The sequence below is a fragment of the Capsicum annuum genome, chromosome 9 (genome assembly GCF_002878395.1).
Source record: "Capsicum annuum cultivar UCD-10X-F1 chromosome 9, UCD10Xv1.1, whole genome shotgun sequence".
NCBI lineage: Eukaryota > Viridiplantae > Streptophyta > Magnoliopsida > Solanales > Solanaceae > Capsicum > Capsicum annuum.
This window is the reverse complement of record NC_061119.1, coordinates 206,894,832-206,920,493: the sequence shown is the minus strand read 5'-3', so window position 1 is coordinate 206,920,493 and position 25,662 is coordinate 206,894,832.

Here is a 25,662-nt window from a genome sequence, read left to right as displayed (position 1 = left end):
TAATAGAGAGATTCACACACCTAGAACCCATATGGTGTTGAAAAATCGTCTAGTCACCGGAAGCAGAGGAAGTTTCCGATGCTGAACCCTTGTTAAAGGTTGGGGAAGAGGATGGAGGTTAAGCTCAAAGAAGGTTGCGCAGGGAAGATGTTGTGAAGGGCTTTTTTGTAATTATTTGATAAAAAAAATCATGTGTAATTAATTCATTGGACATTTTGCCATGTGTTTTGTTCCTTTTTTAAAAAAAAAAATTATGGGCGTATATAATGATGTAACAATTTAAAATGAGTTGGCACTAATCAATTGGTTGTTTAATCCACATTGAAAGCACGTGCAATCCACGCGGCAGAGATGGTGTTAAAATGACACAGTTTTAGCTGATTTAGGTGCTTAAAGTATACAATATTGACTTGAGATGGCAAAGTAAAAAATGGTGTTAAATTAAGGAACTTGTCGATTTATTTCGCCTGTCAAGTTAGATTTTGAATCTAACTCATACTTTAAACAATAGTGTAAAGAGTGATGAATTTGTCGAAGTCATATAAAAAATTTAAAAATTTCATCCCTCACCAATATAATATATTTCTCTTCAACACATATTTTTATTTATTAATGAATTCAATATAAACACTCCATACAAATAATTTTTACCCATATTGTAGTGTGCTATCGAAATGCTGACAATGAATGCATTAAAATCACTCAACCAGCAATGCTGTGGTCCTGGACTCAAATTATTGAAGAAATAAAACATGTGCTTGTTTTTACATTTTTAAGTTTAGCGTTCACATTTCTAATTTTTATGTTACACGTTTTAGTGGATATGAACTTTTAAGGAAAAATAAATTATATGTATATAGTTTTTATTTAAAATAAAAATTGGGGCAAGGAAAGGGGGAATGAGGAAGGAATTAATTACAAGTTAGGAAATCAAACACTATCAATAAGGTAAAATTCAAATAGACAAACAATTGAGCTATTAAAATTCTTTAAAAAAAATAAAAATGGTTATAAAACAGGCCTTAAAGCATTTAAAATGTCCTATTTCTCTTGCTTTAGAGCAATCGTTCAAAGAAAGGGTATTTTTAAGCTATTTAAATACTTGGAGAGCATTTCTTAATTAGCTAGCTAATTACAAGGACAATTTTAATCCTAACGGAGAATAAAGTTCACTTATTCCAAATGGTTTAGGAGTATTTTCAACCTTTTCCCCATACATATATTGAGTGAAACATAAAGCTTATAGAGATTATCTAGTTTCTTATTTCGTTTTTCTTATTTAATTTTTTTATCCAATACAATATTTATACTGATACTCGACTAAATTTAAATCAGTCCGAAATTATCTATCTATCTAGCTATATTAAGCACGTTGCTCCTAACATATTATAAATGTGCACTTTGAACTTTTTTTGGCTAGGTAGCTAGTGGCATACAGAAAGGAAAGGTGTCTTTTTAAGTTTTGAATGAAGGATTGGTGATATTGACCAACTTAAAGGGTCAACCATCATTAGAAAACTTGATTAAGTTAATTATGGACTTGATTAATATTTTCAAAACTTTCTAATCTTTTCAAAAATACAAATCAACTCATACCCCTCTTCAATCCAAATCAACCAATCTCTCTCCTCTCTCTCAATAGCTTCTCTCAACTTTCTCCCAACCAACAGTTCTGCAAAATTCTTCCTTCAATCCCCGATGAAAAATAGTCGAGCGAGTTCCCTTTTGACTTTCAACCATCAATCGACGTGAAGACTTCTCCGGCGAAAATAACTTCGAGTTCTTCGTCGTCCCATTTCCTTTTTCACAGGCAAAAAATTATGAAGAAACAGAGGAACTTGAGCCAACTACTCTTCTAGTATTAAAATGTGGACTAAATAAAATTCTAATTTCTGGCATTTCTTCTTCTTGTTGTTGTACTATTGATTCAAATTTATTGGTGATTTTTGTTCACAGTTGATGTTCTGTGTGTGTGTGTGCGTGATGTATTGGTGTTGCTGGGCTGATTTGTTGTTTGTCTTGGTAAAAATAGTATTGCAACAGATGAAACATCTGATACAACAGATGAAATATCTGACGCAACAGATGAAACATCTGATGCGACAGATGAAGACATCTGATACAACAGATGAAAACATCTTCCGCAACAGATTTAAATCTGATGCAACAGATGAACAATCTAATAGATCATTCATCTGTTGCGACAGACGACTCTTATGTTTGGAAAAATTTTAAATAATATTGATCCAAGAGATAACTCATTTTGCAACAGATGAGTGATATGTTTCAACAGTTCAGTGATCTGTTTTTACTGTCTCCAATTGTTTACTCATCCATTGCAACAGGTCAGTTATATATTGCAACAGATAACATACCTGGTGCAACATATTAGTGATTTGTTTTTATGGTTTCTAATGGATTACTCATTCATTGCAACAAGTCAGTTACATAGTGCAACAGATAACATACCTGGTGCAATAGATTAGTGATTTATTTTTATGATTTCCAATGAATTACTCATCCGCTGCAGCAGGTTGGTTATATGTTTCAACAGATAAACTACCTGGTGCAACAGATTAGTGATTTGTTTTATGGTTTCCAATAGATTACTCATCTGTTGCAACAGGTTGGTTATATGTTGCAACAGATAAACTACCTAGTGCAACAGATTAGTGATCTATTTTTATGGTTTCCTACGAATTACTCATCCTTGCAACAAGTTGGTTATATGATGCAACAGATAAACTACCTGGTGCAATAGATTAGTGATCTGTGTTTACTATTTCCAACGGATTACTCATCCTTGCAACAGGTTGGTTATATTTTACAACAGATAAACTACCTGGTGCAACAGATTAGTGATCTATTTTTATGGTTTCCAATGGTTTACTCATCCATTACTATGGGTCGGTTATATGTTGCATCAAATAAAATACTTGGTGCAATAGATTAGTGATCTATTTTTATTGTTTCCAATGGTTTACTCATCCTTTACAACAGGTCAGTTATATGTTGCAACAGATAACATACCTGGTGCAATTGATGTATGGTCTATTGGAACTGTTATTTTACCGGTGTGTATATTAAATGTACTGTTATCCTTTTTTAATGATGCATTAATTAATTATAATCTATTTTATATTCCTGTTAATTTAAGATAATATGGCCCCCAAAAGAAAAGAAAATGAATCAAGTCCAAGTAAAGGAATAACTGCAGTATCTCGGCTATATCCAACACTCTATGAGTTTTCTTTACAAGAATTATCTCAATCAGGAGCAGAAGATAATGAACACGAGGAGAAGGAATGTCTCAAAAGAGATGACCCAAATGCTATAGCCCTTCTGCTGAAGAGTTGGTCAAAACCTTTAGTATTGATCTTTATCCTGTGAGAATACAGTGCGATGGTGCCATAAATTTAACGGGTGATTTCGTGGTTAAGTCAGCCATGGGAAAATCTTTTGACGCCTTCAAAAAAATACTTTGAGAACATAAAATGTATGCTTATTTTAGGGAAATCTACTTTGGGCAATATGTTGATTTGACGAAGGACAACAATGCTTGTTTCCAGATGAAAATGGTATACGATCTTCTCAAGCGTAGGTTTATGTATGAAAACAAAGACAAGATGGATGAGGTGTGGATAAATTACTGTGGCAAGCCTATTTTTTTTTTGTTGGGAGGAGTTTCCCATAGTTACCAGACTAAAATGTTATCCTCCTTCTCCTTCTCAAGTTATACCTACTCTAACCCAAAAAAGCACCCCGCATACCCAAAAAAGGCAAAGACAAGTCGAGTGATTGTGAGGACCTAGTGTCCATTGTTGGTTCAAGCTTCGAAAACAAAAATTTGATAGAAGTGTTGAAAGGTAAAGGACTCTCAAAGAAGCAGAAGCAATCATTGTGCTTGGTTTGATTTGTACATAATATTCTTTGGGCGAGAGACGTTAACAACAACATAAGCCCCGATTTAATAAATCTCTTCGAGGATTTTGTGGCATTTAACAACTATCCTTGGAGTTATGAAATCTTAAAAATGACTATCCAATATTTGTTGAGTCCGTTAATGCCAAAGACAATCAACTTATATGGCTTTCGATGGGCCTTCATGGTAAATATTTCTTTTATCATGATACGATTCATCATTTTTTTAATTAATAATGCTTTTGATTTATTGGTGTTATGTTATAGTCTTGGGCATTTGAAGCCATTCCTTATTTGAGACAACAAGTGAACTACCAGGAAGAAATTTTTTGTCCAAGAATCCTGAGATGGTTGTCGGCCAAAACTGATAAAAATGTAAAATTTCTTGATCTTTTCACCCTCCCCCCCCCCCAAAGGAAGCAGTAAGACTAATTCTAATCAAGTTTTTATTTTAATTAATAATTATTTTAAATGATTTCATCATCATTCTAATATATGTATTGATTATATTAAATTGTCTATTTGTGGCTTATTCCAACCAACTGAGAGTTGAAGATGCTATTTTTTTTTACTTTACGATCTGTGCAAACTTTATCGGACCCTAAGATCATTGATGGAATAAAATAGAATTGTTTGGAGCAACATCCATCAGAAGAAGAATAATTTTATAGGGTGGGCTTATTGTTGTTGATGATAGTAATGGTAGTAGTGCTGCTGTTGGGGCACCACTACAATTTTTGAAACAAAAAGCCATTATGATTATGATCATACTGATCGTATAGATTTTCTCTAGATTTTACCACATCTAGCGAATGTTCTGCATGCAAATGTCAAGACTAGGAGACGAAACATGATGGAGTGATTAATGCTATTAATGCACTAACTGCTTCTGTAAAGAAAATGTCATCTAAGGGGAGTGTCATTCCATCAAAGAGGATTTCATATCCATACACTCCACTAGAGGTCAAGGTAGCTAAGAGGAGAAGGAAAGATACTTCCAAGGCATCATCAAGCATCGAAAAAAGTAAAATTCTAATGCCTCTATATTTGTCTTGCACCGTTGTTCAGTGTGCAAGGGCCACAGGAGAGCAGTATGAGCTGAAGAAGTTGAATGTACATCATCTCTTCTAACAAACAAATAGGCACATATCTATTTCAATAGCTGATACATCTACTGAAAATTATCAAACAGATATATACATCTGTTGCAACTGTTGTCAACCTGTTGCATCAGATGTGTTATCTGTTGCAACATATGAGTCTTATGTTGCAACAGATGGTTTATCTATTCAAAATTATCGTACTTCTCTGATTTACCTATTCAAATTTGTCCCAACAGATGATCCATCTGTTGTAACATAAGGCTCATCTGTTGCAACAGATGGACAATCTGTTGTATATCTGTAATTAGCATTGACAATTTATGGCTTTTCAGGTGGATGTCACAGTACAAGCCACTGCTGAAGAGCATAATATCACAGTTGATAATCCATCAACTGCTTTTAAAGAAGAAGAAAAAGTGAAGCCTGCCAATTCGGGGGAACGGAAGAATTACCCGTTTAAAGGGTTCAATATCTCGTACGAGGCTCCAAAAAAACTAATACAGTTGATCAATGACTATTTAGAATGGATTGCCAATGGGCTGTTAAAGCATCATGCTAGCAGGTACATAAATCAATTTTTAAAGATATTAGTTTATACGATTCTTGTTGTAAGAATGTGACATTAACATATATAAATCATCATGTAGAAAATAAAATGACAAACACTACAAAGTGAACGAATCGAGTCTTGGTTTTGATATGTTCGACTTTGTTGTTGCACATTCCGAAATGAAGAATTGGTTCTATTTAATGCCAGAGCGCCAAACTTACTGGAATGATGAGATTTAAATGTCATACATATTACTATTAATTAATACTTTATTTAATTACATCTACATATTAATTTTTTGTCACGTAATATGAAATATTTGATAATATGTGTAGCACATCGATGTCATTTTTTACTACTTCCAAAAGAAGGCCAAGTTGCAAACACAAGAACAATACAGATACATGATGGGCAATTATTTGTACAAAGTTTACATCAATAATGCCTACGATAGGTATTGTCAACAACAACCAGAAGTTTCCCGAAATAAGGAATGATTAATCAACATCATCAAAGGTTTTAGCATTCCAGCTGGCTTACCTTAGCATTTGGTCGATGAAGTGTACCTCCTAATCAATTGTGGTGATGAATTCCATTAGGTGTTGGCTATCATCGTTCTAAAAGAGAGGCGCATCCGAGTTTATGACTCGATGTCGCGAAGGAGACATTCTAGACCGTTGTCTGAGATACAAAAGTTGGCCAAAATATTGCCTACTTACCTTGATATGAGTGGCTCTTTGGACCAAAAGGTTCGTACTGATTGGTCGACGATTGAAGCATACCGGGATAAAATGTGTAATCCATTTGATGTACAATATGTTGAAGAAATTGTTCAATAAACCATTGGTAGCTTATAAGGTTAAGTATCATGATTTAGTTTCACTTCATAAATTTCACAACGCTTGCATGAACGACAAGATATGGATTATCTATTTTTTTAAAATGCAGAGATTAGAAGGCTAGGTTAGATTGTACTTAAATGTCAGTTGGGAAAACCTTTTGATGAACTTAGGAGTATTATAAAGAATGAAAACATAGATAGACTTTTTAAGAAGAGCTGTTTTGCATACTTTCTCAAGCTGTCTGAGGACCGCACTCTCCGTTTCCCAATGAGCATGGTATATGGCCTTCTCAAGTATAGGATCAAGTATGCGGGGGATAATAAGATTAGAAGAAGGGTATAAAAAAGATGGATGAAGTCTGGATCAACTATTGTGGCATGCCGATTTGTTTTGGATTGAAAGAGTTTGCCATAGTGACAGGTTTGAGATGCGATCATCCAGAAGAACCTCTCATCACGGAAACACCTCACAAAGAGTCCAACAAATGCAAGGTAAAAAGAGATGGATTGTTGGAAATTTTTATACCTAGCTACAAAGTTGAGGATTTGATGGCGGATCTCGAGAATAAAAATATACCAAAGCACTACATGGAGAAATTGTGCTTAGTTTGGTCTGTCCATTCAGTTTTATTGGAAAAAGACGTCAGGAAAGTCATAGAACATGATTTATCGGTGCTTACTGCTGATTTTAGAAAATTCAACGATTATCCCTGGGGATATGACAGCTTCTACTTGACTATCGAATATTTTCTGACAAAGTTATCCCCAAAGAAGATCATATTATACGGTTTTCCTTAGGATTTCATGGTAAAACTAATCACTATTTTTAATCATCCATTAATTTATATTGAATATAGTTATTATGACTTTTTTTGCTTGCTACATTTTTTAGGCTTGGGCATGTGAATCCATTCTTCCCCTCCGAAAGCATTTCAAGGATTATCCGAAAAAAGTTTTCTCATCTAAGGATCCTTAGGTGGTTGGCTGCAACAAAGAGCAGCAAAAAATATATTAAGGAGGCTGAGCTTTTTAACCCTACGAATGATGCAGTACGTCTTCTTTCAACTAAAATAATTTGCCTTAAAGAAAGATATTGAAATAGATGTTCCATCTGTTGCGATAGATGGGTCATCTATTGCAACAGATTACCCATCAACTGCAACTGGTGCAACAGATAGGTAATTTGTTATGACAGACAATCCATATTTTATAATAGATTAACCATCTTTTGCTCTATTTCTCTGAACCCAACTCAACAGATTACCAATCTGATGCAAATTATACAATAGATGTGTAATCTGATGTAATATATTGTCATTCTATTATGACTTATAGATCAGCTGTTATGGTAGCTAGATCGTCTGTTGCATAAGTTGGCAGTGTTAACATTCATGTAACCCAACTGACTACAAATTATTATTATATGATTTAAGCGTCTCCTATCTTTTTTTATAGGTTGTGGATCCTTAGATTGTGCCTACCGTTGATGAGTTGCGGATGACTTCTTTTCTTACTCTGGTCCTGTTGATACAAAAGAAGACCCTATGGTGGAGTTAATAAAGAAAGAATTTGCTGGAGCAACATCCATAAGAAGAGTAGTTAGGCAAGGTCAGCCTAATGTTGAAGCTCTTTCGACTAACCTCAAACTGCAACAGATCCAGGTGTTTCTTCTGGGGGTATTGCTGGTGGAGTTATTTATGATGGTGGCAACCATCCTGATGATGCTACTTCTACTGCTGCCAGTTATGATTATGAGCATGTTGGTTCTCAGCAAAAAATAAATACTTTTAAAAACATCCCTTGCACAGGTCCCTCTCACCCCTACACCGGTCCCCCTCACCCTTACAGTGGTCCCTCTCACCCCTCTTCACCTTCATGTTCTCATTGTAAATGCAAAGTGTGTAAGGACAGAGAGGATAAACTCCTTGAAAAGCTATAGGCTATTACTGAAGCTGCCAAGGAGTTGAAATCCAGGAGGGTTTTCATACCATCCAACGAGGTGAGAGAGCCATGCATTCCCACAGTGGCGGTTAGGAGGAAGAGAAGAAAAAATAAACAAATTCTCTCCATTCTAAAAGCAACAAAAATTGTAACTTCTCCCACTCCAAGAGTTGTTGAAGTTCAGGGACTGCTGAAAAAGGTGGACATATTCACGGCACTTGGCAAGGAGAAAAAGAAGGAACTGCAAGAAATCATGAATAGCAGGACGAAGGTTCAAAAATAATACAACATGCATTTATTTGCCACCAAAGACTTCACGAATATAACAAATATGCATGAGTGGTACAAGGACAATGTAAGTTTACTTTTTCTAATCTAGCCTTCCAATCTTCTCCATGAAGAAGAATCTAAAAAGATAATGAAATTTACCTTACCCAGACAATGTAAGTTTACTTCTGCTAACCTAGTCTTCTAATCTGCTCTATGACTTTCCTGACGTCTCTTACCAATAAAACAAAATGGACAAACCAAACTAAGCACAATTTCTCCATGTAGTGCTTTGGTATATTTTTATTCTCGGCCATCCAATCCTTCACTTTGTAGCTAGGTACAAAAATGCCCAACAACCCATCTTTTTTTACCTTGCGTTTGTTGGACTCTTTGTGGGGTGTTTCCGTGATGAGAGGTTCTTCTGGATGATCGCATCACAAGCCCGTCACTATGGCAAACTCTTTCAATCTAAAACAAATCGGCATGCCATAATAGTTGATCCAGACTTCTTTCATCTTTTTTCTGCACTACTTCAAATCTTTATCATCCCCCGCATACTTGATCTTGCACTTGAGAAGGCCATATACCATGCTCATTGGGAAATAGATAGTGCGGTCCTCAGACAGCTCGAGAAATTATGCAAAGCAGCTCTTCTCAAAAAGTCCATCTATGTTTTCATTCTTCGTAATACTCCTAAGTTCGTCAAAAGGTTTTCCCAACTGATATTTAAGTACAAAATTAGCAAATACTGCGTTAGGGCTATTCATTGACAACGCTACTCTAAACTTATCAATACTAATGGTTCTGACAGAATCATGCTGGGATTTCGATATTATTTCATGCCCCATTGGTGAGAAGGAGTTATCACTTTCCTCAGCTTCATTTTGCCCTGACTGAGATTATTATGGAAGTTACTCCGAATCTATCTGTACTTTAGCCCTTTTTGTTTGGTGATCAGAAGTTAATCCACTTTCTCCACTTTCAGTTTCTTTTACTTTGGGAAATATCATTTAACTACAAATAATAGAAAAATAAAAATACATTGCATTTGATGTCTGCATAATTTTTTTAAAAAAGATAAGACAAATTTCAATAAATTATTCTACACCACATTATAAAAAAATACTCCAACGGATAACCCATCAGTTGGAATAGATGGGGAATCTATTTGAAGACCTATTTAATATCTCCCAATAGATCTTCCACCCGTTACAACAGATGGACCACTACCACCACAACCAATGCCACCACCAATGCCACCAAGAACACCACTAATGCCACCAATACCAACACCAACACCACCGACGCCATCACCAAAAACACAAATACCAACACCAACAACAACAGCCACCAACAACACCACAAACACCATCCAACAATACCAAGACAGTTAAAAAAACACTGAGACAAAAACTAGGGTTTTCTCGGGTGCTTCCAACTTTTTTAGCATCAAAATACAAAATTACTAACCTATTCTTGAAGATAATACAACTAAAAGTCTTATTTTTCATCATTAACTAAAAAGCCCTAATTTTTATAATAAAGAATAAATGTAGAACTCTTCTCAAACTCTGTTACCTGTGAAGACAGAGAAAATAATGGATACAAGCGAGAATGAAGTCAAAAATAACAACTATGTGGTTGAAAATGAGAAGAAAATTAATATGTTTTGAAAGGTTGAGCTATACGTTAAGTAGTTGTTATCTGTATTGTTGAGAGAGAGAAAGAGAAAGAGAGAAGAATGAGAACTTGAGATTTGAAATAAGAAAAAGTTTTTCCTGCAAATAGATGATTTGTATGGGTTGATTTATAATTTTGGAAAAGAATAACAAGTTTTGAAATTATTAATTTGGTCCGAATTGATCTTAATTAATTTTTAAAATTTCAAAAGATATAGTTTTTAATATATTAAGTTAATGAGAACTCATTTCAACTCAGAGTGATCGATCGATGACTTAGGTCAGGATGAACGCAATACCAACTCTATGCAAATGCAACAACTCAATTAAAGTTGTTCTTGACCCTGTGAGCTCATTTATTCATCCTTAGTTCCACCTAAATTAATTTAGGTACTATTAGTCTTAACATTAAGTTAATGAGAAATCATTTTAACTCAGAGTGATCAATCGATGACTCAGGTCGGGATGAATGCAATACCAACACCATACAAGTGCAACGACTCAATTGAAGTTGTTGTTGACCCTGTGAGCTTATTCATTCATCCCTAGTTCCACCTAAATCAATTTAGGTACAATTAATCTTAACATTAAGTTAATGAGAACTTATTTCAACTTAGAGAGATCGCTCGACGACTCAGGTAGGGATGAACGCAATACCAACACCATGCAAATGCAACGACTCAATTGAAGTTGTTGTTGACCCTGTGATCTCATTCATTCATCCCTAGTTTCACCTAAATCAATTTACGTACTATTAATCTTAACATTAAGTTAATGAGAACTTATTTCAACTTAGAGTGATCGATCGACGACTCGGGTCGAGATGAATGTAATACCAACACCATGCAAATGCAATGACTCAATTGAAGTTGTTGTTGACCCTATGAACTCATTCATTAATCCCTAGTTCTACCTAAATCAATTTAGGTACTATTAATCTTAACATTAAGTTAATGAGAACTCATTTTAATTCAGAGTGATTGATCGACAACTCGGGTCGGGATGAACGCAATACCAACACCATGTAAATGCAACAACTCAATTGAAGTTGTTGTTGACCCTATGAGCATATTCATTCATCCCTAGTTCCACCTAAATCTATTTAGGTACTATTAATCTTAACATTAAGTTAATGAGAACTCATTTTAATTCAGAGTGATCGATCAACGACTCAGGTCAGGATGAACGCAATACCAATATCATGCAAATGCAACGATCCAATTGAAGTTGTTGTTGACCCTGTGAAATCATTCATTCATTCCTAGCTCCACCTAAATCAATTACAATAAAATCTATTACAACAAACGACTGAGCTATTGGATATTTTCAAATAGATAATCATATCTTTTGTAACAGATGACATATCTGATTTAATTATCAAATAGATATTTGCATCTGTTATGATAGATGACTGAGCTGTTGGAAATTTTTAAACAGATATTGATATTTGTTGTAACAGATGACATATCTGATTTAGTTATCAAATGGACATTTGCATCTGTTGTCACAGATGACTAAGCTATTGGGATTTTTCAAACAGATATTTATATCTGTTGCAACAGACGACATATCTGTAGAAATTTTTTTTTAATTTTAGTTTTAAAGCAATCTTCTGTCCGAGTAGACAAAGTAGTACTACTAAAGGCAGTAAAAAATATTTCTTGGATAACTCAAAAATCTCATTGAGTAGTCTTGTCTTGTCTTTTCAATGTCACCTATTTTCTTTCTCACATCCCTCAAAATATTAATGAATATTAATTAATGAATATTGAAACCCTAATACTTCCTCTGTTTCATAGTAGTTGGCCCTTTTTGACTTGGTACACCCATTAAGAAAATATTAATTTGGAGTTTATTTTATCAAATTAGCCTTATTAATTATGCTTTGAAAATATAAATTTGAATAAATACACTTTTTTAGTCATTTAATATTAAGGAGAGTACATCTAGAAATTAGAATTATCTCATCTCTCCTTCAGCCCTAAATTTATTTTATTCGTCTCTCATCTTTTTTTTCTCTCCTCTTTAGGGTTATCACAACCTTTTTTCTCTCCTCTTTCTTATAAATATCCTTTTGGACCTAAACCGATCCATATCTTAGATTCCTAGACTGAAATTATTGTTCTGATCCCCTTTTGACATTAAGTTATGGTTCACTATTGCTCTTTCATTCTCGTCTTCTTCTTTGCAAGTTATTTACATCTGCTTTCTTATTTAATTACCATTTACCTATATCATATTTATTAAAAATATTAAAGAAACTTTTAATTGTTAAATAAACGAATCGAGAATTTTTAGTACAATATGCGATAAAAGTCATCTGTTTGGAGAAGTTTAAAAGCCTTGTTGGCAATATCACTTTTTTGTATGTATTTTATTTGTTTCTTTATTGTAGATGCTATTATTAATGTTAGTGGTGGGGTTGTCATTGTTGGAACTTGTGGTGTGGTGTTGTTGATGGTGTTGGAACATAGGATGTTGCTTCTTTGTTGTTAATGATATTGTTGGAACAAATGTTGTTATTTTCTTTGTTGTTGATGCTTTTTATTTGTTGTTTCTTTGTAGTTTATGCAGTTGTTGATGTTGCAACAGATGGAGCAACTGTTAGAACAAATCAAACCAGCAGCAAGGCTGGTTTGATGTATTCCAACAGACTCTACATCAGTTGCAACAGACTCCACATTTGTTGCAACAGACTCCACATTTATTGCAACAGACTCCACATATGTTGCATCAAACTCCACATCTGATGCAACAGACTCTACATCTGTTGCAACATATGGATAATGTTCTTTTGTGACATTAATTATTTTCCTCTTCTTTGTAGATATAAGGAACTAAAAGTTGATCAACTTTTTCTCGACCATCACAAAAGGCTGCAGTAAAGATGGGTTCAGAGAAATAAGCTGCATCCAGATGGAACTACTTCATATGTGGGAGGTATGGATTACTGATAATGTTATTATAGAAACACACATAGAGTACACTGATTTTGTGAATGTTGTTTTTACTGATTAGTCATAGATCATTCAAACAAGATATCTAAAATTTTACAGTTAAGTTCAGTAGGTCCGAACTGATAAGGCTAAGGGACCATGAATATGGTTCTAATATCCTGTTAAGATTTAGTGTTGGTTGTTGCTCATGTTTATTTGTCAAGCATTGTGAAGGGATCTATTTTTGGTGTCATTGTAAAAAGATTCAATAGTGATTGACTAACTTTTAGGGTGCATTGGACTCTGAGAAAGCCTTTAAAGCCTAGCACTACATCTAACAAGAATAGAAAACCAATATAGTTATTGCCCTAGCCCAAATTTATATGGATGGATTGCTCGGGGTGATGATTATACGCCAGTAGGTGTGGTAGGAGAATGCCTTTAAGTAAAATAGGTGGTTGATGAAAGAATATATCATCTGAGCGCTAATTGAAGAAGGGACATAGGGTAGAAATTAGCTTCTAGCAAATCTGACTGACGGATTTATCTTAAAACATGAGAAATCTGAATTAAGTGCAAATATAAAAGTGTATTCGGTAATGTAAATTTGTTTGTTGTCTCTCTGAAATAAAAATAATGCAGATGGACACTTTGCTAGGGAGCTGCGACTAAGTAGTGTGGTCAGGATTATCACCAAGATAGAAAATAGTAGAAGACTAAGAAAACAACCTTAAGAGTATCGAGCGTTGAAATGATGTATAGTATGTCTAGAAAACTTGCTCCAACAACAACTGCAGTTAAAGTAAGGAATCTAAGCGAAGGCGACAATTTCTGAATTTTAAATTGCATCTCATGCCTTCTTGTTTATGGTTCCGATTAGGTCCACTGTTGTTGACCTGATCGGAACCACAAATGTGATTGAAAGCCAAATTGAGTATCATTACTTTCTTAGCAATATGAATTAATTGATTGGGTTTTATAGCCTTAGCATGCTTTCAATATTTCTTAGAGAAAATCAGAGGCTTGCTCTAGTTTGTGAATTTTGATAATTTTCTAGCTTGCCTCCAGCTTGCTGATTCTGTATTCAAGCTGGTCGTTTCTGTTTTCGAAATTGGTATAGAGTTCCTGATCTCTTGTGAGCTCGATCAGGAACACTACCTTCAAAGTTGTAGCATTGAAGAAGGCCTACAGAACTCTTTTTTTAGAAACCTTAAAGGATACATGGAGGGTCGTTGTGTTTGTTTTAGGTCAAAATATGTTGATGCATATTGAAGATGTGGTTCCAACAGTTGAACAAGACACTTTTATCGAGCGTTGCTCAATGCAGCTTGCTCAACCAATTTGATAAATTAATAAGCAAGGAGTTACGTAACGTTTGATCTAAATAGACTTTACCCAGACTATCAAACATTACGTAACTCCAGGATCATTACTCTATCAAAAAACTTTGCTCGAGTTAGTGGACAAATCAAACTAGCTCAATCTCTCAGTCTTTCTGTTAATCACTCTTCTCTAATATAGATGACAAGATATCCGCTATGCAAAAGTCTACACCATTGCTAGAAATGCTTGCCAGGGCTCAAGTCTTCAGAAGGCATCAATAGTAAACTCTCAATATCAAGTGATATTGAGAGATTAGTAGTCATGCCTTCTCAAGACTTTTGCTACGGTAAAAATTTCTACTGATGACAAGATATTTGTCATAACATTCTTCACCACAATCATAGTCTCCTATGTCATAGTCATAAATTTTTTAGGCTTTCGAAGACATGTTCCCCTTATATCACCTTGTACCTACAAAATTGAACAAACAAAATCAGTAGTAAAGCACCTCACCAAAACTCGTATGAACTCACCTTTGTGATCCACACAATTGGAGCGGTAAATGTTAAAACTTGCCTATACTCCAATGGACAATAAGGTGTCAATCTCTAATTTGCGAACGGAGTGGATTCTTGTTTGAACGACTCAAATAAACTAAAAGAAAAAACTATTTATGGACTTGAATCAAAAAAGTTACAATGAAGTAAAAAGATAAAAGTTTGAAAGAAATAGGACAATAAATGAAATGGGATTAAGAACTAATCAATAAACTTAGTAGATGAATTACTAGTTGATGAGTAGTTTATGAATCAAAAGAAGAAATTAGGAATCAAGAAATTGAAACTTAGGAATTAAACCTTGAGCAATGGAGTAACTAGAAGTGTTGAGATGTGTTTTAGAACTTGAATTGATGTTGGAGAAGTGTTGAAATGCGTTTGGGGTTTGTTTGGGGTTGGTTTGTATTCAAATTAAGGTGTTCTGCATTGAGGCTGCATTGGGGGAGCTGTTGCAACATGTGGGGCGCAGCTTGGACGTAGTTGCTGCCTTTGATCCCTGTTTTGGGGTTCTTCTGACATGCTGGAGCAGACCAAATGCACCTTGGGTGCAGGTGCAAGGCAGGTCACCCGCCCCTCTCTTTTGAAATAGTCCTTTTGCCCTCTAAATAATCCCCCCCCCCCCCGTTTTGTAATCTTCCTTGGGATATACTTGGAATCTTCTTGGTATGCTTTATGACAAAAACTTTTCCACCAATTTTCTTTCTTCCTTTTGGATCAAACAACAACTATTGATGAAGATTCAACTTGAAGATTTGAATGTCTTCAAGAACACTAAGAACACTAACTTCTTCTCTGGGGCTCGGAATGAGTTAAAATTTTGAATGTAAGTACTTTTCAATGATCTAAACTCTTTCCCAACTTCATTTTGACCAAATTTTTCACCCAACCTTCAAATCTTTCAACCAACTCCAAAATCTTCAATCCAAGCTTCCAACAAGAATAGAACATCAAATAAGCTTCGATTTGGCTCAAATTTGATTTATAGACTCGTATAGTGTTAGAGAACACAAATCTAACACTAGAAACATAAGAAAAAAAATACAAAATCAAAAACTCAAAATTTGATCTAGGGCTAAAAATGTGAATAGTAACTTTTTGGGGGATAATTGATTTTTGACACCACTTTTTTTGTTGGTTTTTACGATAACAAACCCAAGATTGACTTCGTAGGAATGAAATCAAGCTTGACACCAAATGATACGCAAGTAATCTACGAAGATGAGAACAAACACATAAACACAAGAATCGAACAAATTGAAGAACAAAAAGAAAAAGGATAAAAGGATAGATGATAGAAAGATAGACACAAAATTGATAACAAAAGGGCAATCGAAGGGCATTTCAAACCCTAAAACCTCCCTTAATGACTATCAATAAGCACCTAACTCTTACGTGATTGTAAAGGGGATTTGATTGCTCTTACAACCAATGTTTCTAAGCAAGGTTCAACGTCGGCTTTTTCAAGCCCTCATCACTCCCATGGAGTTCTTAGGAATACATCATATAATTTAATCAACAAAAACTAAGGAAATAAGCCTAGCTACCAAGCATTTATAGTTTGGCTAAATATAACATAATTAGGACCCAAAAGTGACCCAAATGTAAGAAAGGACCCACTAGGGTCTATTTTGACCCACTCTTGAAATACTAAAGTGGATCAAAAGCGGATCCAAAGAGCCTTGGGCGCCTGACCCTTCCAAGGGGCTTTCGAGCCCCGTTTTGCACTTATTCGACCTCGCCAAATTCCTTTGACTCTCCTTAATGGTAATCTTCCTCCATGTGGCATCTTTTAAATGCACTAAGGAGTCATCAATCACCTCGAGCATCATACGTATCTCATCCAAGGTCCAGAGGTAATTTGGCTTGTATCAATCCATCACTAGGTAAGAAACTATCCTCACTCTTTGATTCTCATTTCTCTTCAGGTTATTCCTTTTCTGTAGGTAGAACATGTGGTGAAGTGTATGGGAAGCTTCACACTTCTTCCGTATGGTGATGGATTCTTCCTTCAGGTTAAGTAAGTCAGATCTGACCCTATCCCCTTCATTTTTGCCAAGTCCTTTTTGAAGTTTGTAGACCTTTAGAAAGTTAGGATTTCACCTTTTTTGTTGCCAAAAATCTGACTTCTATTCTGTTCTGAGTCTGTTATGGCATTATCTGTTTTGGTATCGTCATACCAAGACTTGCAAGGTATACTTCTCAGCAATAAATTATCAAATTACAACTCTTTTCAAGCAAATCAATATTTAGTCCACCAAATCATTTAAATAATACAAGAGGATGCGTACAGCGAAATTCATTAAAACTTAGGTAAAGATCCTCAATTTCAATTCAAAAACACGTGCTGGTCAAGTATCTTGTAACAAACCATGCAACTCTTTAAATCATCAACTTTGTTTATGTAATTAAGAATACGCCCTCTCCTCATGTTATCACCAAAACCAAGTCAATAAACACTAGTAAAGACATTTATATCATGCTTCTCAATATGCAATTGAATAGTTCATAACATGTGAAATCAAGATGCTTCATAACAAGAGAGGGAGTATCAATCTTCATGCTCTCGATTCAAACTCCAAAACATCAAACACAAATATATATATATATACATACATACACGAGTAAAAGATCAATTTCAAGAGAAGGCCTCAAGACCAAAACAATATTATCAAGAAGGTTTCACAATGCTTAATTGTAAATGTAAATTCAAAATCCTTTGTAAATTCATGATTTCTCAACGTTTAAACATTATTAAAACGATTTCACTATGACCATGTAATTTAGGAAAAGACCACATACCTTATATTTATTAGTTTGAAGATTGAAAACCTAATCTTGACTCTCTTCTTGAAAATCGTGAAGCTGTTTAAAATAGTTTTATTATTTGGTTTGATGGTATGGTATTATATCGTAACAGGTAAGTTTACTAAAATATCCCTAATTATTATAAATTGTAAATTTATCAATAATTGTTAATAAAATAATTTTCTTCTTAAAAATTTATCACAAATCATGCCTTGTAAATATATTATGTTGTTAAATTCATGAAAATTCTAACTAAATTAAAATTTTACATTAATGAAATAATCATGAAGCTTTCAAAATATGACGTTGGTTAGTCTACTTATATGTATTGCGGAATCCTTCCCTCATAAGCTACTTTTTGAAGTTGAGTTAGACCAAAACTTGTTCCATTATCATAAAAATTTAAATTTGATAATTTAAGACAACTGAACTTCATCCATTTCATAAGGAACCCCATGTAATCAATCCTCAGCAACCTGCAGAAAAAATACTTACTACATTTTTACATGAAAAAAAAAAACCCAAGTAAAGGGAAAAAAGATTATTGGGAACTTGATAATTGAGACAGGCAGTCAAGAGTAAAGCACTCCTCGACGACCTGTACATAGAGACCAGATGCAGCCTTCTCAACTTCTTTCTATTGACAAAAAACTTCATCGTCACAAATTACACAATGTAACGATTCAAGAAAGACTGACGTTTGGCAAACTCTCAATTTGAGGGCACTCCAGCATATCAATCTTCTCTAAGTTTCTACAGCATCCAATGGCCTTAGGGAGACATCACAAACCAACACATTGTGAAATAATGAAGCACAATACAGAGCAGAGATGAGCAAAAGCGTAAAAATAAAGGAATGGAAGTAATATATGGCAAAGGATAAAATAGGGTTAGATAATATTATATAAGGACATAATTGAAAAAAGAAAGAATCAAACCATGGGATACCATCAAATTGGTGTTTAGATAAATTGACGGTTTTTATGGTTACCAAACCATGAAAAGATACCAAACCATACCATACGTTTTAGAAAACAATCAAAACAAACATGGTTGCCTTGATAACCAAACCATGGGAAACCACCATCAAAACAGGCACTTAAGGAAATGAAATAGCGTGTGAAAAAGCTTCAGATCGCGTCAGATATCGTGTCGGGGAGAGCAACGCGTTGCATCGCTATCGCGTTGGCTTACTGACTCTCACGAAAAATGTCATAACTTTTTACTCGGGTATAGAATTAAGGCGAAATTGGTATCGTTGGAAAGCTGACTCAATTATCTATAATTTTGTGGGTCTTGAGCTGAAAAATTCCACATATATCAAAAGTTATTCACGTTCAAATTTAGATCCTTGTAGAATCGAATACCAAACTTTGAATGATTCAAAGGCTCTTAGATCAACTTTGCTCTAAGTGATTTCCATGAACTTTTTTACCTCATAATCACTTGGCACACAAGGATAAAGATCATGACACATGAATTTAAATATGAGTCATGGGATTAGAGTTTACACATGTAGGAATGATGGTTTGATTTCTAGCTAGAAAATATGGGATGTTACATTATCTCCCCCTTGGGATCATTCGCCCTCGAATGATGGTTAGGAACTTTTTGAAGCTCTAAAAGTGTAGAATAACGAACATAATCTCGCATTAAAAATTTTTCCTCAACGAAATATGCAAAGGCATCGAACGAGCTTCATGATAACCCCTAGTGAAACATGTAAGCATGAAATGCGAGGTAACAAGACTTTACGTAAGGATGATCTTGAACATGAATCATAATCATCACAACATAAGGCATGAGTTAGTTTGGTGATAATAGGCCTGAGTTACATCAGTACTAATCATGAAATAAGATTTTCACGGGACATAGAATTCTCTACCTTACAGGATACAATGAATAGACCTTATACTTTGAGACACTAATTATCTACGCCCCAAACAATAAATAGCATACTTCACACTTTCCAACTTACAATTTTCCCATCACACATATAACCATAAGAGTTTGAGTCCCATTGCAAAGTGCTTTTATGTTGAAGCCTAACTCGGAGTAACAAGGTGATAAGCTATAGGACCGTATACTCTACATTCCATTAAGAATATTACCTCACCTTATCACTATTATCAAACACCCTCAGGTTTTAATTCAAGGAATACTAACCACATAGTACATGGGTTGTATTTTCATCAATCACAACATTCAAGCCTACCATTGCTACACCCACTTCGTGGATCTCCCCACTAAGACCAACAGTTTCAATCACTCTCATAATTTTTTTTGCTTCATACCTCTTTCCTGACTATTTCACACAACGAAAGTCCATCTCTTTCTTTTCCTTTCTCTTATATCCTTAGCTCAAGAATTCACATAAAAATCTTCACCTTCAAGAACACCTACTCTCATACCCAACACATTACTCCGCTTTCACAACCACCATCATACTAACATATGGAGGGTCGTTAAGGGACCCTAGCACAATCATCATGAATGGGAGGAACACTACTCAATTATAACCCATATCTGTTGATCTATGCAAGGTGGTACATGAGGGGAAGATATGATACCATCACGAAGTACTTCCTTTATCAAGTGTTTGGATCATAAATAGAGATTCGCTTTGGCATAAACGCAACATAGCATGATTCCTCATATCATGAGTCTTATAACATAAGTTTGGGATTTATGAAGTCACGATTGAGACAAGGACTTATACTCGAATCTATCGCATCTTATTTTCAAAGCTTAAATAGTCATGAGTTCGCACAACTTTATCATTTTGGGTAATCCCTGACATAAAATGAACCAGTAACATTTAGGAAGCATCATTTCTTAGAACCAAGCATTTTGTGAGACATGAATTTTTATGGATCATGAGCAACATAAAATAGAGCTTGAATATCCGGAATATTGGATTACTGAGGGACATTATTGCTTCTAGTTTGGAGGTCAGAACATGACATGAGTTACATAGATACCTCAAACCTTGGATATAGGCAAAAATTGAATACATAAGACTTTGGTAGAATGACCTCTTAAATTAGAGTAGAAGGAGCTTGCTTGTATAGGAATTGATTTTATCATGATTCTTACTTAAACTTGACACCACAAGAAAATTCAAGAACTACTTTAATTCATCATTCCCCCTTAGATCAAAGTCACAATCCGAAACTTAAGGACATATTTTCTCATTAAATCTTACAAGCACAATACTCAACACAATGGGGTATCACCATACACATAAATGCTAAACTTCCCCTTTTTAACTATACTCTAAAGGCATTGCTTTCCAAGAACACTACTCTTCACTTTCTCTATCCTCTAGAGCCATCATCCTACAACTCACAGTCTAATGAGCATACCCATCCTCACTCCTTATCACATAAAAATCCACTCTCCACTACTTAACATTTTAACATTAGATCGTTAATCACATAACTTACATCATAATAAAATTTGTAAGACTATACCAAAGGCACATAATGCCTACTTATATTTCCTCCATTAAGATCTAAAGAACATCACACAACAATTCCTTAGTCTCCTCCATACTACGTGATTCGAGAACGAAATCTAGGTACACATGACACTCGTACACCTCACATTTTATCTAACAACATGCTATCTCCAGGTTTAACTTATTCTTATATACTCATGCTATTATACACTTAATAACTCAACCACAATTCATCATTTTAACACTAGTCCTCATATACATAAATATCACAATTGCCCACTTTTTTTCCACAAGTCTCCAACCTAAGCTATTTCACACCTTACATCAAGCCTACTAATTCGCTCCCACAAAACATACATCACTAGTCTTAAGCTACTATCCTTTTTACCACTACCCACATCTCAAGTTCAAGCCTATAGTCTATAATCAATCATGTACTACCGATAAAGCATGCCTCATACTATACTAGTCCATCAAGTTAGGAAAATTTCACTTAACTACTACCTATAATCACATCCTCTCTATGACATTACTACTACACCTCAAAATCCACTACATACCTTCTCACATTAAGTCTACTTACCCATGCATACATTCTCACTATCACCAAATTCCCTAAACACCAATGAGTCTCCACCCATAACATATTGACTAGTCTACCCTATTTCCATTCACAACCTATAACTGATTTCTATAACCAATATAACTATCCACTCTAGGCTCCTTCCCTAATTTAAATAAATAATAATCATAGCAAAACACTTCCTTCATAGACTACCATACAATCTATAAATCTTGCTATAACATTAGCCAATCACCATAAAAGGAAAACCACCCCTCAATCAAAGGGTTATACAACTAAAACTACTTATTTACACAAAAGTCACCCTCACTCTGACTGCTAACCTTGTGACTTCATGTCACCAAATTTTGTACCATCTCACTTCTGATAGGCCATGACACTTTAACATATACTACTACTTGGGTGAAAATATAGTTCCAACATCTTGTTACACATCATTACCCTTAAGCATGACATCTACAACATGAATTTTTAAAAGGGGACTAAATACACTTAAAAGTATGATTTCATCAGGATAAAGGTATACACTCGAATCAATACACTTTAAACACTAATGGAATACATGTTGAAGAACTAACGGACTCCTCTAAAGTCCTTGTACTATCTCATAACTTTATGGATAACTCAACCAGAGAGAACCGCTAGGGGATCTAGACTCTTAGACTTGTATCGCCTCAATAATGAGGCATGGTCCATGAACTTTGAAAAAGCAAGGAATTTGGATAACTTTCTTATGGATGACCCTATAGCATGAACTAGAGTATGAAAGAATAAGAAACAACTCCTAAATGCCCAGTAGCCTCCTAATTACAAGTTTGGTGCACATCACACCCATAAGCAAGACTCTACTAGACACGACTTCGCAGACACCCTGGACCATGAACCATGCTCTAATACTAAGTTTGTCATGAACTGAACCAAGGCCCTAGCCACGATGATAATCCCAAATCATGAAGGCCCAAGAGCCCCTCTAACTGACGATCATATACACAATTCATATACTATAAAGATTCAGAAAAACAAAATAGAATCATGGTCATCAAATTTCAAAAAAACCATATGGTTGTAATTTCAACAAGATCCAAATCTATCTAACACCTATTTAGGAAATCTCTACTAACTGAAAGAAAATAACATTTGCTTGAAGACCGGGACAAGGCCCCTGGTCGAACCATAAACTAAAAATAATGAAATTATCACTTGAGATAAGGCCTTCTGAAATAAGGGAGGATCACCAACTTCAATCATCTGACAAATCAATCTACGACTTAGCGGGACTCCGGGACTGTGCCACATATCCTAAAATATAGGGGGTTAATACACATGTACTGGTATACAGAGCAATCCAAAATAATGTACTTTTATACAACATAAGTGAGAGTAATTCATAAAACTATTTACATACGATATAGAAAAACACATAGGCATACTTAAAAGACTTTGAAACATTTCTTTAAAACCACAACTCACTCTTTATCTTACTTTTGAGCTAGGTGGTACAGCCTACAAGTCTACGAACTCACGGTCTATATGGAGTCTGCCCTTGACTCAGGGGTTAAGCCCCCAACCCAAGTTTGTTGCAAAGATTGGAGTTTCTGATTCTGATATGCCATAGGGCACTAGGCTATCGTATAATCCCTCATGTGGATATAATAACCCGTATAGGCAAAACACAGTTTTGAGCAATGATTTTTCTGAACTCATGCCTTCTTAGGGTAACCTCCTAACATTTCTTAAGCCCATTTTAAATCTTTAAACATGTATATTTCTAAAATCAAATTATGATAATCTGAATGAAATCTGACTTCTATTCTGTTCTGAGTCTGTAATGGCATTATCTATTTTGGTATCATCATACCAAGACTTGCAAGTTGTACTTCTCATTCATAAATTATCAATTTACAACTCTTTTCAAGAAAAATAATATTTAGACCACCAAATCATTTAAATAATACAAAATGATATGTATAGGGAAATTCATAAAAACTTAGGCAAAGATCCTTAATTTCAATTCACAAACACGTGGTGGTCAAGTATCTTGTAACAAACCATGCAACTCTTTAAATTATCAATTTTATTTATGTAATTAAGAAAATACCCTCTCCTCATGTTGTCACCAAAACCAAGTCAATAAACAATAGACATTTATATCATGCATCTCAATATGAATCAAATAGTTCATAACATGTAAAATCAAGATGCTTCATAACAAGAGAGGGAATATCAATCCTCATGCTCTTGATTCAAATTTCAAAACATCAAACACATACATACATACATATATATATACATACAAGAGTAAGATCAATTTCAAGGGAAGGCCTCAAGACCAAAACAATATTATCAAGAAGGTTTCACAATGCATAATTGAAAATGAAAATTCAAAACCCTTTGTAAATTCATGATTTCTCAACATTTAAACATCATTAAAATGACTTCACCATGCTCGTGTAGTTTAGAAAAACCCCACATGCCATATATTGATTAGTTTGAAGATTAGAAACCTAATCTTGACTCTCTTTTTGAAAATCTTGAAGTTAAACGGCTTGAATTCTTGTTTTGGAGAAGAAGAGTTGAATCTTGCTTCTTTGGAGGTGGCTAGGATTTTTCTTTGATAGAAAATTGAATAAAGATGCAACTAATGCTCCTTGGGTTGAAATTTTGTGTTTTGGACGGATTTAGGGTGAGAAAATATGACCAAAGTGGCCCTAGACCCTTAAGGAATTGAAATAGCGTGTGAAAAAGCTTCAGATCGTATCAGATATCGCGTCAGGGAGAGCAACACATCGCATCACTATCGCGTCGGCTTTACTGCCTCTCACGAAAAATGTCATAACTTTTTACTCGGATATCGGATTAAGGCAAAATTGGTATCGTTGAAAAGCTGACTCAATTATCTACAATTTAGTGGGTCTTAATCTTAAAATTTCACATATATCAAAATTTATACACGTTTAAAGTTAGACCCTTGTAGAATCGAATACCAAACTTTGGACAATTCAAAGGCTCTTAGCTCAGCAAAACAATTCAAAGGCTCTTAGCTCAACTTTGCTCTAAGTGATTTTCATGAACATTTTTCACCTTATAATCACTTAAAATATTAGGATAAAGATCATGATACAAGAATTTAAATATGATTCATGAGATTAAAGTTTATACACATAGGAACGACGGTTCGATTTCTAGCTTGAAAATGCAGGGCGCTATAATTTCTCTCCCCATCGTTAAACCACTCCATTCCTGCTTTTTTTTTCTAAAACTCCTCGTCTTTATGCAAATATTTGTTAAGATTAGCTTGTGCCTCTTGCAATTTTTCTCTATTCCTTTCTAAAGGATCTGCTTCAATTAGAATCTCCATCACCTTAATGATCTCCTCCATAGTTTTTACTTTCAGGAAAATACTATCAAAAGTTTTCCTACTCCATTGTGCAATCGATTTTTAAACCTTTTTGAGTTTATAATATAAATATTGAAAGGATTTGCTGAAAAGTCAGCACTCCAATTCTGCCTGACCGCATTCATGAACGAATCTTTCTTTAACCAAAATTGTAGGAATCCAATCTAGTTATTTGTTCAACCTTAGTGCTATATGAAATCTACATTGGTGCATGATTAGAACCACTTCCAATCAAATTCCCCACCTCTATTTTCGAAAATAATTCTTGGATCTTCTCATTACATAATACTCTATCA